Source organism: Tenrec ecaudatus, chromosome 2 (assembly GCF_050624435.1).
Source record: "Tenrec ecaudatus isolate mTenEca1 chromosome 2, mTenEca1.hap1, whole genome shotgun sequence".
Taxonomy (NCBI): Eukaryota; Metazoa; Chordata; class Mammalia; order Afrosoricida; family Tenrecidae; genus Tenrec; species Tenrec ecaudatus.
The window spans coordinates 98,081,911-98,095,826 of NC_134531.1; positions in this window are offsets into that span (position 1 = coordinate 98,081,911).

Here is a 13,916-nt window from a genome sequence, read left to right on the forward strand (position 1 = left end):
CTAACTGCAAGGTCAGCAGTTCAAAACCACCAGTCAGTCTACAGGAGTCAGACCAGGTTTTCCACTCTGGTAGTCTAAGAAACTCAGGGGGCAGTCCTACCTTGTCCTATAAGTTCCCTATGAGTTGGCATCGACTTAATGTCAGTTAGTTTGGTTTGGTTTGGCATGCAAAAATGTTTTAGGTGGTGGCAGAAAAAAAGTCAACAAATTCTATCTTCAAATCTTATTCCTAAACTGAAGAAAAGAGAAAAGGACACCTCGTAATGACAGCACCCCTATCAAGGGTCATGCCAAAGTCTTAGCCCATTCTTCCTCCCCAAAACGATGTGTCTAATATAAATATTGAAAATTAACATCCAAATGAAATCCAGCATCATACTTTTCCTGCCTGAGCCCTCAGAGACACAGCTCAAGTCAAACTTGCACTTTTGGAGAAACCCATGGAAAAGTGACATTTTCAGCTAAATATAACTGTGAAACTCTGAGGGAAGTGAACTCATTACTAATGAATAGGTGCATTTGCACAATAATTGTGTTGAGAAGGTCGCATTATAGTAATATATTTCTCTCTGGCACTATTTGAGCAAGGGTTATTAAATTGCAATGAAATGACTAGAACAACACCAAAATGCTGTTTGATTTTCTAATTATTATTGAAGAATGCCTCCTGAGCCCAGTCTCCGAGGCTTCGCTTTTGAATCATCTGCAGTTCACGCTGCTGCTCATGCATTATACATTAACCCATATGGCTGTTTGAGGTGGGGGTTCTCTGGAGGGAAGTTCCATACTGCTCTGTTTCACGGCAGGAGGGAGGAAAGTGGGAAAAACAAGAAAGAGGGGAGAAGGCTGGGCTTAGTGAGATGGAAGGAAGGAACGCCATTGGGCAGAGTTGAGAATTCAGGCAAAGGGGAGTCAAATTAATATGCATTACAAAAAGATGGAAACCCCTTCCCAATAATATACTGTCTCCAAGTTTTTGTTGCAAAGCTTGAGAGAAGTACTGAAAACAGTAGTTAGCTCTCTTTGAATATGTCATTTTCTAATAACCACTTCAATCCTATCATGTCCTAAGATGAAAAGGACGGGAGCTATTTGGTAAAATAGAACTATGCAACTGAGATTTGATATTTGTGGAATCATGTTAAATTGACAGTTAAAAGACATCTATGACATGTAATACAGACTGGAAAATCTTTGTTAGATTTGATCAAATGCCGGTATAATGTAATTTATTTCAAAGGAAAATTAAGAGATGTTCTTATATGCTCAGAACCTTCCACTTTTCCAGGTTCTTTGATAATTATTAATTCTTCAGAAATGAACTACAAAAGTAATTCCTTCAGTCAGTCTTAATAGACTAATGCACCTAAACTCTAATTTATTCATTTCTTCAAAGTTACCTATCTCTATTTATCACGCTACCTCTGACCTGAAAGCAATTGCATTCTTCAGCCTCAGCAGGCTTTCAAGATGACCTAATAATTCTGAATAAGTATTTAGCACAAACCATGTGGTAAGCATGATGCTGAGCATTTAAAATACATTATCATATTTATTCTCTATAACAATTCTTTCAGATATAAATTCATATTACTCATTATTTTCACATTACAGATGAGAAAACTAAGACTTTGTTTAGTAAACATTACCATTTAAATATTAAACATTAGAAAGTACATAATGTTCTTTCTCTTTATACATGGACTAATACAATCTCATTTTTAATATGGATAATCATTTTTCCTACAGCTTGCAAGCTTGAAACTTGGTAGGTCATTTGGTTGGTACTTTCTTTGTTATGAGGATAAAAGCAAACCCAAGCAAAAGAAACTATATATATTGAAATATTAATGACATTCAGGTCAAGGAGCTGTTAAATGTCATCCATTCATATGCCAATTATCAAAATGTTTTTCACCTTACATTATATTGTTTTTCATCTGCAAAAGGTGATTTTCCAATTAAGCATTTTCCCTTCGTATTTGTGTGTATGTGTGTACGTGCCTAGAGCAAGCTTAGTAAGTTAAAAGTTGATTGAGGAGAATCATGATAATAATATGAATAGATCCTCCTTATTTATTTCGAACTGAAGCAGAAATCCGACAAGTTACATTTTACTCTTTCCATAGAGAGTGTTTTTCTTTTTAAGATTTTTGACTTCTCCTCTCTGCCTTTATGTTGTTAAGATCCTATAGAAATAACACAAAAAATGTCTTTGACAAACATAATGTATTAACTTCCCTAGTAAACGCCCTTAACTATGAGGATTGACTGTGAGCTCTGTGTGGTATTGCAACAGATTGTTGCACCCAGCATAGTTACAGAGTGGTGTGAGAGGAACAGTTGGTGACAGAGGACATAAAGAAGAATATACTCTACCTTACACATGATGAGAGAATACATTTCTGACAAATGGAAATATAATGTAGAAGGCTGGAAGGCAGAATCTAGAGAGCACGCTCTAGGGGAAAGCTTTCTGTCTGTGTTGGAGCTGGGAGGAACATCTGTCAGCCTGGTATTCTTTGAAGATTTACATGTGTCTTCGAATCAATCTTCCTCTGGCTCTAGAAGGTGCTCAGTGCAATTGTCTGTGGTTCAAAGAATGTGTTCTACTCCTGGATATTCTTTCTGTCTGTCTGTCTGTCTGCCTGCCTATCTGCCTGTCTTCCTTCTCGCGGCTTGCTTCATATCCTCTACTAAGCCAAGAAAAACCAAAGTCGAAAACAAACTCACTGCCACCAAGTTTATGCTGACTCATACATAGCAAACCTACAGGACAGGGTAGAACTGCCCCTGTTTCCGTTACTGTAACTCTTTACAGGAGACGAAAGCTTCCTCTTTCTCCCACGGGGTGGCTTATCATTTTGGAACTCAATCCTTGAGTTAAACAGCCCAGCACATAACCACTGTGTCACCAGGGTTCCTAGCCTCTACTAAAATAGAATATAAAGATGGCCCCAAGAAAGAGGGTCTGATTTGGGTGACACCCTCTATTAAATCTAGGCCTTGGCTACACATTGGGCTGCAGTCTGCAAGGTTCACCGCCCCAAATCCTCAGTGATTCCACAGGTACAGAGGCCAGAAGTATAGTACATCACAGATGGAGTTATAGCTAGACGGGCCGTTTCACTACCCTTACAACTTATCATATCGTGGGTGTAATTATATCATTATATAACTGCAAAAATTTATCACTGCATAATTGCCAAACAACTAAGAATCAAAACCTAGCCAATCAAGTTGACACATATTTTGAGCAGAAACAATTTAATCCATGACAATGACAGATAAACTCACTTTTCTATATCCGGTCTATAACTTCAAATATGCATAATACTTCAATTATCCTTTTCTGATCAGCGTGAAACATGCATTTGCTTGCAAAAATGATGAAGGGTATTGTGATAGGTAGGTTCATTGGGTCAATCTGGCCAATAAACTCGTGTGGGTGGGATTAATAAGGTTAAAGTTTAATTGAAAAGCAAACAGATTGATGGCTTGGCAAGCCTCGCCTTTCTGTTTCTTGCTCTTTGATCATCAGACCAGCATGTAGCTGCCTTAGCTAGTTCTCTGCCTCAACTTGTGAGCTACACTACCTGCAGAACACCCAACCCATGGACTGTGTTGCTATAGTTTGAGGTTCCTTCGAGACCTGCTTCACTACACTGCTTGTGTATACATCATTTTAGCTGGGGACTGTCAAACCCTGTCATCTGACTGACTTGGTAACCCGTCCTGCTATTTGCTGCCTCTGGCCAGACTGCCTGGATTTCTCTAAAGAAGACTCAGCTGTCTGCTTGCTTGACTAGCACCCAATAGCCCTTGTGATTTGAAGGACTACCAGTATATTAACTGTCTCACAGAAGTGAGTTAAACTGAGCCCTCTATACTGCTCTGTGGACTAATTAGCATTTTATTTCTTCATGTTATATGTACATATATATGATTTTATATATATGATTATATGGTTTTGTTTCTCAAGAGACCCTGTCCAACGCAAATGTAAATTGCAAACTTTGGTAAAAGCTTAAAATAATAACATAAAGTATTAAGAAAACTGTGATGCAAAATACTAAATAACCTGAACATTTTTGTGTGAAATAATCTACGCAGAAATTGTTAAAAACTTACATCTCTCTAGTTCAAAACTTATGTCATTATATAAGTTATATAATACTCCTCAGAAAATAGTCCCATTTCAATAAGAAAAAACTAATTTCACATATTTGCATTTAAATATTTTACTCTCCCACGTTTAAAGTGGGACAGTGAAAAGCGAATATTTGACTTATTGTGTTGGCAAAGGGTGATACAATTGCCATTAACTGTCAGAAAAACAAACATCTGTTCCGGACGAATTACAGCCTGAGTGAGCCGTAGATGTGAGAATGGCAAGACCTCATCTCTTGTGTTTTGGACATGATATTGGAAGAGACCAGGCCTCAGAAAGGACACCAGACTTGGGAAAGTGCAGTCAGGGAAGAGAGGAAGGTAAAGTGTTTGCAAGACCGAACTTAAAAATAGTAAAGACTGAACATGAGACAAAGTCCAGCATCTAACAATCACCACTTTAAAAACGGGGACAGATGAGATTTAAGCTCCAGTTAATAAGCAGTATTATATGTAATGTAGTCATGTGGTTTTGTGTGTTTCCCAATAGGTTGAGTCAAAAATTGGAAGCATTTCATGGATCTTTACTTACCGTAAAATTTAGTAAATAGTTACTCAATAAATTTAGTTGGGTTGATGATTGAATAAGAGGATAAATAAAAAGAATGAATGCATACAATTTTAGAAAAGACAGCTTCAAAAGTTATTTATTACAGTAAATGGGGAAAATAGATGACGTTAATGCTAGAGAGGAAAACAAAGGTGTTTGCTTTTTAGTGACAGGGTCAGTACTTAATCCTCTATTATCTCAACATGCTTCATACTATCCCAAACTTAAAGGCTAAATTATATCCACGTTGGAGTGAGATATGAAGAAAATATTAAGAATAAAAATATATATGCATAGTTTGAAAGATAGAAATATACCAAATGGGAAGACATAGACCAACATAGAAACTCAGTAATGTGGACACATAATCACATATCATAAAAGATTAAACGTAGAGAAAAATTTCTATGATCTAATATTCCTTTGTGGCAATTTTGTGTAATTCACCTGAAACTGTAAAAGCTATATTAAATTTTCACAACTTAAAACAGCATTATTCATTAGTTGGTATACACAATTTCCCAACATCAATTACAAAACCTATAGAGTGCACCATGGTGCAGATGTATAGTAGAATCCAACACAAAGTTCTACTTAGCGCAAAGATGATAAGACTTCATTTTACGTCCTTTGGACATGTTAGCAGGAAGATAGCCCTGAACAAGATATTGTGCTTTGTGTTAGACCAGGATGTCTAGATAAACGAATCCAGGAACATTCAGATATGTACAGGAAAGAAGTTTATATCAAAGAGTAGTTGTATATTAACTAAACATCCCATCCCAGTCCAGACCAAGTCCGTAAGTCCAATACTAGTCCAAAAACCCTTCTTCATCTCACATAGTTACATGGCATGGTGCAAAATTCATGAGGATCACAGGCCAGCAGGTGCAATGTCATGTGGATCCAATGGCAGGGAAATCATATCAGCTCTGGCCCCATCTTAGGGTGGATCCTCCAGCTCTCTGAGTGTCACTCTCCATCAGGAAGGTGAAGTAGAGAGAGCGTTACTCTCACAGAGTTTAGTAAGACTCCACAGGGCTTTCAACAAGAAAACAAAGGCAGCAAGATCGAACAAGTTCCCAGAATCCTCATGAGAAGGTCATGCCCACTAGAAGGCATCTTCAGGCTGTTGACAGACTAGACTACACCCCTTCACTCTTAATACACTCAAATTGAGATTATGTCACTGCAGCATACTTGGTAGATAGATAGTCAGTGAAAAACAGATAGGCTATGTCCTGGATGAATTAGCAAAGCAACTACAACAAAAGGCTCAAATGTAGCAATGTTTGTGAGAATCATTTAGGACTGGACAGTGGCATATAACAACATAACATACAAGGGTTAAGTCAATTGTTTATGCATACACTAATATTCACCTACAGGTCATTAAAAAGACAAGAAAGAATAAAATGTATCAAAGTTGTGGTAGTTACATAATTTCTTGTACACTTGAGAAAGAAATATAAGGGTGGAGTCCAGCCTGTCAATCAAGTCACAGCTTGATGATACCTCCTGATGAAGGTGGTTTTCTCAAGAGGATTCTGGGAACTTCCTCTTATTTTCCTTGGATGTGGACCACACTCTTCATCTGCTTCCCCTTCCTGTTGAGGAGCCACACTCAGAGCTGGAGAAGCCAGGTGGAGGTCCTCACCAGTGCTAAGATGCTCCCACCACCACTGGATCTACGTCTGTGATCTTCGTGCATTCAGTATCATTGCATTCGGCTGAATGAGTCTGAAGAGGAATTTATGGATGAGTATTGGGCAGAGATGCTAATATAGGACTTATGGACTTGATCTGGACAGGGCTGAGATGTTTCCTCAATATACAATTGTCCTTGATATAAAAGTTTCTTTTATACATATATGAATGTCTCTGAATTTGTTACTCTAGTTAACCTGGTCTAACACAAAGTGAACATCAGAAGATATTCTGAAATTTGTTCTTGGATCTAGAGGAGCTATAGCAAATGGAAGAATTGATGAAGTAAATGAGCTGAAAAGAAATTTTCAAAGAATCACTAGAGAACTCAAAGTAAAGTATTATAATTAAGTTTTCAAAGACCTAGATCTAGGAAGCCAAAAAGGAATACCATGTCCAGCGTATCATAAGCTGAAAGAACTGAGGAAAAATGCAAGCTTTGAGCTGTCATATCAAAGGATTCTATGAGCAAAATAATATTGAATAATGCAGAAAGCGTAAAAAGAATATGAAAGCAATGCACTGCACCTTGTCAACATTCAGCTACTTCAAGAGTGAGGACATAATCAATATCCGATATTATAGAAAGAAGTCCAAGCTTCAGGGAAGATATGAGTGAAAAACAAATTTTAATGAATAAATGGAATACCAATAGAAATGCTTTACCAATTTGATAAAGCACTATTAGCACTCATTTATCTATAAAAAGAAATTTGGAAGACAGCTACCTGGCTAACAGATGGAAAGAAAGCAATATTCCCATATTTGTACCCAACCCAAAGAAAGATGGCCCAACAGGATTCAGAAAATTTCAAAAAATATCATTAACATAACATGCAAGTAAAATGTTGCTGAAAATAATTTAAAATCGTTGCTGCATTACATCAACAGTGAATTGCCAGAAACTCAAGTCAGAGTCAGAGAGGAGGTGGCAAGTGGGATATCATTGCTCATGTCAGATGTTTCTTAACTGGAAGTGGAAAATATTTACTTGAGATTTAGGGACAATGCAAAGGCATCAGACTATGTGACTCATAATAAGCTAAGTGATAATACTGAAAAGAGTGGGATTCTAGAACACATTATTATGCTGATATGAGACTTGCACAAGGATAGAGGCAGTCTTCCAAAATAACAAAGGAATACTGTATTGCTTAAAATCAAGATCTGTGTCAGGGTTATATCCTTTCACTATTCTTATTCAATAAGATGCATGTAGTAGTGTTCCATGACATAACTTTTATGTAAATGTGACTAAGATGCCATCAATTGCAGGGAAAATTGGAGTATGCTATTTTGAATGACATGAACTGGGTTATAAAAATTTAATGGATGCAAGCTACTGAGATTTTTATTATACACAAAATATTCCATATATTATACAATAAAGAAACTGAGTTAGTGAAATAGTTCTTTCAATGATCAATGTAAAATTTTGTTGATTTTACACAATGAAAATTTGACTTTTTCCAATTAAGTCTTAAATTATATACCTATATTTGATCATGAAAATTTCTATAAAAGAAAATTTAATTATCAGAAAATAAAATTACACCAAATTATTGTACCTTCATTTTAGATAGATAATACATAATATTAAAAACATTTATTTAATGATTTGCTCTTACAAAACCATCAATAATTTTACCACAAGTTGTTGAATAATATTTATTTCCATACATGTGTTAGTCCAGGTAGACTAGACAAACAAATTCATAGACACTCACATGTGTATAAGACAGAGGTTTTTTAACAAGAGCATTGAATATTGAGAAAACATCTAAGAACAGTCCAGATCAAGTCTAAAAGTCCAGTAACAGCCAATATATTTGATACCAATCTCTAAACTTCTCTTCAGACAAACGAAACACAGGCAATGAAACCAAATGCAGGAAGATCACAGGGCAGTGGGTGGGAAGGCTTGTGGATCCAGTGGCATTGTAAGCATCTCAGTGATGACAGGGGTCTCCATGTGGTTCATCCAGTACCCGGGGTTCTGGCTGCATCAGGGTAGATTCATGTAGGCTCTACAGCTCAGGGCACTAGCATAGCTCCATGTGTCTTGTCAGCTGTTATGTCTCACAGGGAGTGCACGTAGAGAGTGAGTGTCTCCCACCTCCAAGGAGGAATACTGGAGTTCCCAAACTGCTTAGGAGAAGGCCATGCCCACACAGCGGCCTCATTGGACACCACCTGATTGACAGGTTAGACTCCACCCCTTCACTCTTAATCCTCTAAATATTGACAATTATATAACCATCTCAGTACACAATAGGAATAATGAATTGAGTATTTCTTGAATTATTGCTCTACTTTGTGATAGTTATATATTTTCCTGTCAACTTGATATATAGAATGTAGGAGTGGAGTCTAGCTTCTCAATCAGGTGACAGCCCGGTGGTACCTCCTTGTGGGCGTGGCCTTCTCATTAGAAGGATCCTCGAACCCTCCACCTCTCTCTCTCTGCCTTCACCTCCCTGCTGTTGAGTTACTCAGAGCTACACTGAGACCTGCGAGCCCTGTGATGCACCCACCACTATTGGATCCATCGGACTTGCCACTCACCATCCTGTGATCTTCCTGCATTCTGCATCATTGCATGTGGCTATGTGAGTCTGAAGAGGGATTTATGAACTAGTATTGGACTTATGGACTTGTTCCGGAAATAGGCTGGGATGTTTGCTTAATAATTACTTCTTGATATAAAGCTCTTTATTACATATGCATGAGTGTCTCTGGATTTGTTTTCCTGGTCAACCAAGCCTAACACATACTCTAAGGAGTTTTGTGTCACTTTATAGACAAAATGGAAAGTTTTGCTCAATAGTTTGTGTTCATTGAAGTTATGAATATATGTAAAGCAATTTCACCATCATTTCACATTATATTTTATCATAAAATCATACATGACTACATGAGTGAAATTTGTGTTTCCTGAAGCTATATAACCTTAGTTCCCATGTAAGAATGAAATCGCCATAAATGTCATAAATTCTCCATAAATGTTATATTTAAGATAATTATGGTAAGCCTATACTAACTTCTTGGATGGCTTCATATATTCTTCATTAGGCATATCCATATTATTTAAGAAGAAAAATCTATTTGAAAGAACTTTATGCACTTTTGTTTTTGTTCTAATGCAAGATTCAAATACTCAATGATGGTGAATGTGCGATTATTTGAAGTGGATTTCTGGCTCTCAAAACTTCTTGAGCACTTCTATCGTTTCCTTGTTTCTTTTTAAGGCTTCTGCTATGCGGAGTGGCTTCATAATCAGTCTTCATTTCATTGTATTTTCAAACTTTTCTAAACCTTCTCTTAATACTCTATTAATGACAGATTTAGATCCTGTGCATCTCTTCAAATTTACTCTAAATTTTGGATCGCTTAACTTATTAATAAAATGCTGCAATATATTACCAACATACATGCATACTCTAATATTTACAATTTGTTGTTAATGTTTTTAAGTTTCTCTTTTGATACTTTCTGTTTCTGTTTGTGCTGAACTTCAGCAATATTTTCTAACCCATCTAGAACCTGAGTGCACAGTTCCAGGAATGTATCCATTGTTAAAGGATTTGCTACCCACTATATATTAGAAAGACATTTTAATGCAAAATAATTGCCCTAAGTATGTTTGAAGAACTGCCCATTGATGAGTAATAGCATCAAAAAAACGTGCGGAAGAAACTGAAAAGTAGAATTCAACTGTTTTCTAAAAATAACCTGCTGAGCTATGTCTTACAAGAATAAATTAATTCACAGCCCAAGGGTAAAATATAGCATATTTATTATGCTCTAAAATTTTCAGTTGCACGTTTCCACAATGCCTGACTTATGACAGCATTGTCATAGATCTGAGGCCTACGGTCAAAAAAATCAATTTTGCAAACTTCACATAGTGACATTGATTTGTAATTTCTTCACTGGGATGATTTTTAAGCTGGTAAATGTGATAAATGATGCAACAGGTTTTCCATCTATTGGAAATATGTATCTGAAAATAATATTTAGCTAATCTGTGTTAGAAGCATCAGTAGTTGAATCGACAAACGTAAATATTAAGCTATACTTATTTCACTGAAAGTAGTTAATTGAACTATATTACTAATTCAATTTCCTATTTCTTCATGTTGTTTCACACATATCTAATGGCTTGCTTTTTTATTACCATATTTTAAGAAGTGATCTGCAAAAATAGACTCAACTAAGCAACAAGTTCAAGTAAAACAAAAAAATTCTATTTTGTGGAAACCCAAATGCATGTTTCTTCCTTGCTACTATAAACCACATTCAGCACTTATTGTAACAGCAAGATGGCATTGTAAAATGACATTCCAGTACTGATGTTATTCACTAATCTGTGTCTCCAGTTCAGGGAGTAAGTCAAAACCATGTATTTTGTTTTCATATGATATTATATAATTCCTGTGAATTGAACTGATTTCATGCTTATCAATCATATTTGAGTTGTGCCCATTACAAAACCCAAAAACCCATCTGTAGTAAATCAAGAATGAGACGAATTAGGAATGAATAATTTACAAACCAAATAATGCATAGAGTCAATGGATTGAGAATATAATAGTTATTACCTCTTGTAGTTTTAACCAGTACTTGTGCATACCAGAAATATATTCTGGCTATAGAAACTTGCTTTAACCAATTACTGTCAGGTTACTTGCTTGTAACCTGAAAATTTTGACACAATTATAAATAGTCCCCTGTGATGGCAATCACTTGTCCATCTTTTAATCCAATAATTTATATAATTCAAAGAAAAATTATTCTACAAAGCAGCATCGGTATTCATCTTATTTATAGACTTTACAGCTATAACAATGTCATATTCTACAATAGTTTCATTGTCTACACAATTACTATTATTTTTACTGTAGCAAAAAAAATGCAGAATTTAAAACAAATTGTGTTATACTTATATTACTATTAGTAATTTCAACACTAGTGGTACTATTACAATAACTTTCATGCATTAATTCTTGCATTTAGCTGAAGAAGTCTCTTGATTTCATATGCTTTGAAAAGGAAATTAACTTTGGAATTCACTTTTTAAAAAAACTTTCTTTAGCCATTCATGTTTGTATTCCATTTGGTTGTAATTTAATTTTACCTGAATATAAAAATCAAATCACTTTTAAATTTCATTCTTCTATAGCAAATGAATTTGAATAATTGAAAATAAATAAATGCACAAAACAAGTAAATTTTATAAAATAAAATCCAATTGAAATTTGAACATTATCACAAAAACATATTTAAAAATTATTAATTAAAGAAAGTTGAATTGGAACATGTAATTTTGTTCTTTAGGTCTGAATCAAAATAAATAATACCTATACAACATTTGAAATAAATTCATTAGTTTGTTGTGTGACATTTCTTGGGAGAACCAAGGTCTCCAAGAAGATCTCCAGGAAGGTATTTTTGTTTTGAAATAATCCTTAAAACCTTGCACATTCTCTTTCTGTCCTAAAATGCTGTGTCTTTTCAGTTCATTGGACAGCTGCTGATACCAGATGAGGGCAGATTAATTGCAAAGAGCATGATAAAAAACCAAGGATATTCTTAATCTGGGACCTGCTGTGCTTTGGTTCATTTTATTCAACACAGGGACCAGATTAATCATGAGTCACATGACTACATTGTTGCTAGGTTTTTAGGAGGGCAATGTAAGAGAAATGAGTATGAGGTTAAACCCAATTAGTCTGAAATTGAAAAGATTATATGATTATTATATACAAAGTACACAAATGATATATTTTCTTTCTATGAAGAATTGTTCAAATCCCATATTCCAAACTATCACATGGCTTCAAGAAGTTCAAACTTTAATTCTTTTTTTCCCAAAAAGTTTTTGAAATCCCCTTTTATTTACATATTTGATGTAGCTATAGTAATACTTCTCAAAACTCAAGCTTGTTTTTTTCCAGTCGTAATAACGATCAATCAACTTACTAAAAGAAAGTCAATGTGCAGAGAAATGAAAAATAAAATATTTTTTACACTTCTTATTATATATATATATATCCTTTATTTCCTCAAGGACTTGTTCTGTTTCCTTACACAGAGATGTGTAAATATACTAATAAAATATAAATGTAATGTTCTGTCAAACCCCCTTGGTTTGCTTTCTTTGAAGATGAATTCAGAAACACACACACTGCTTTAAAACAAAAGCATATTTTACATGTTAAATAAAAACTGGATATTTGTGCCCTCTTACTTCACCTCATGTCTAGCTTATTGTCCTGTAGATAGCAACATCAGATACTGTGTCATGTTGCAGTGGTTATGTGTTGTGCTGTTATTCCCAAGGTTTCTCCCTAAGAGAAAGATGAAACTTTCTACTTCCCTATGTAAAGAGTTACAGTCTCAGAAGCCCACAAAGGCAGTTCAACCTTGTTCTATAGGGTCACTACAAGTTGGAATCCACTCATTGGTAGTGAGTTTAGTTTTTTGGTGTCTCATACAAAAATAAAATTGCGTGATCAATAAATTAAAATGTTTTGTATTATAAAAATGTTAACATTTCTAGTATGTTTATACATTTCCTAGGATAAGATATTAAATTATTACCCATGTTAATATCATATAAAACATATGCTAAATTGTGTCTGCATGTATGTCAAATATAGTTTGAAGTTAAAATTATAAATATTTTTATTTACAAAACTTAGGACAGAATTCTGTATGAAATGCCTATCATCAAATGACTTCATTGAATTCATTGATTTATTTAGGATCAATCATAGCATATCCAGCATATCATCTGCTCTTGAAATTCCATTTGGTTTTTACAAGGACATGGTAAAATAGCTGTGTGTTTGTCATGCTGAATAGCATTTTGCATTTTTTGGTTTTCTCGGCTGGAGATGCTTGATTAGCAGACCTAACATAAACAAAATACTCTCTCACAATAAATAAGTACACTGTTACCTATTAATACAATCCATCCTTGCCTCAAACCCTCCTATTGGATGGTTTGCATATTGGATGAATGTAACAAGAGAATTCACAGTGCATCCTTACCTGTTGTTTAATAGAGAGAAATAGCATACTCTCAAGAGACCCACCAAAATAAGGAGATTAAATTATGCAGGAGTAGATGCTAGCAAACAGATGTCAAGAAGGAGTAAAGGTGATAAGAATTTTTTGTCCCTAAGGAGCATTCTGGCTGTACTTCTTTCAAGACAGATTCGTTGTTATTATATTTTCGATATTCTTTCTTCTACAGCAACATAATTCAAATTTATCAACTCAGCTTCAGTTTTTCTTATTCAATGTACAACTTTCAAGTGTATGTGGAGTGATCAAAAATTCCATAGCTTGGATCAGACACATCTTAGTCCTCAAAATGTCATCCTATTCTTCAATACTTTAAAGATTTCTTATGCAGTGCATTTAACCAATGGAGTACATCATGTGATATCTTGTCTGCAGCTATGAGCATTGATTATGGATT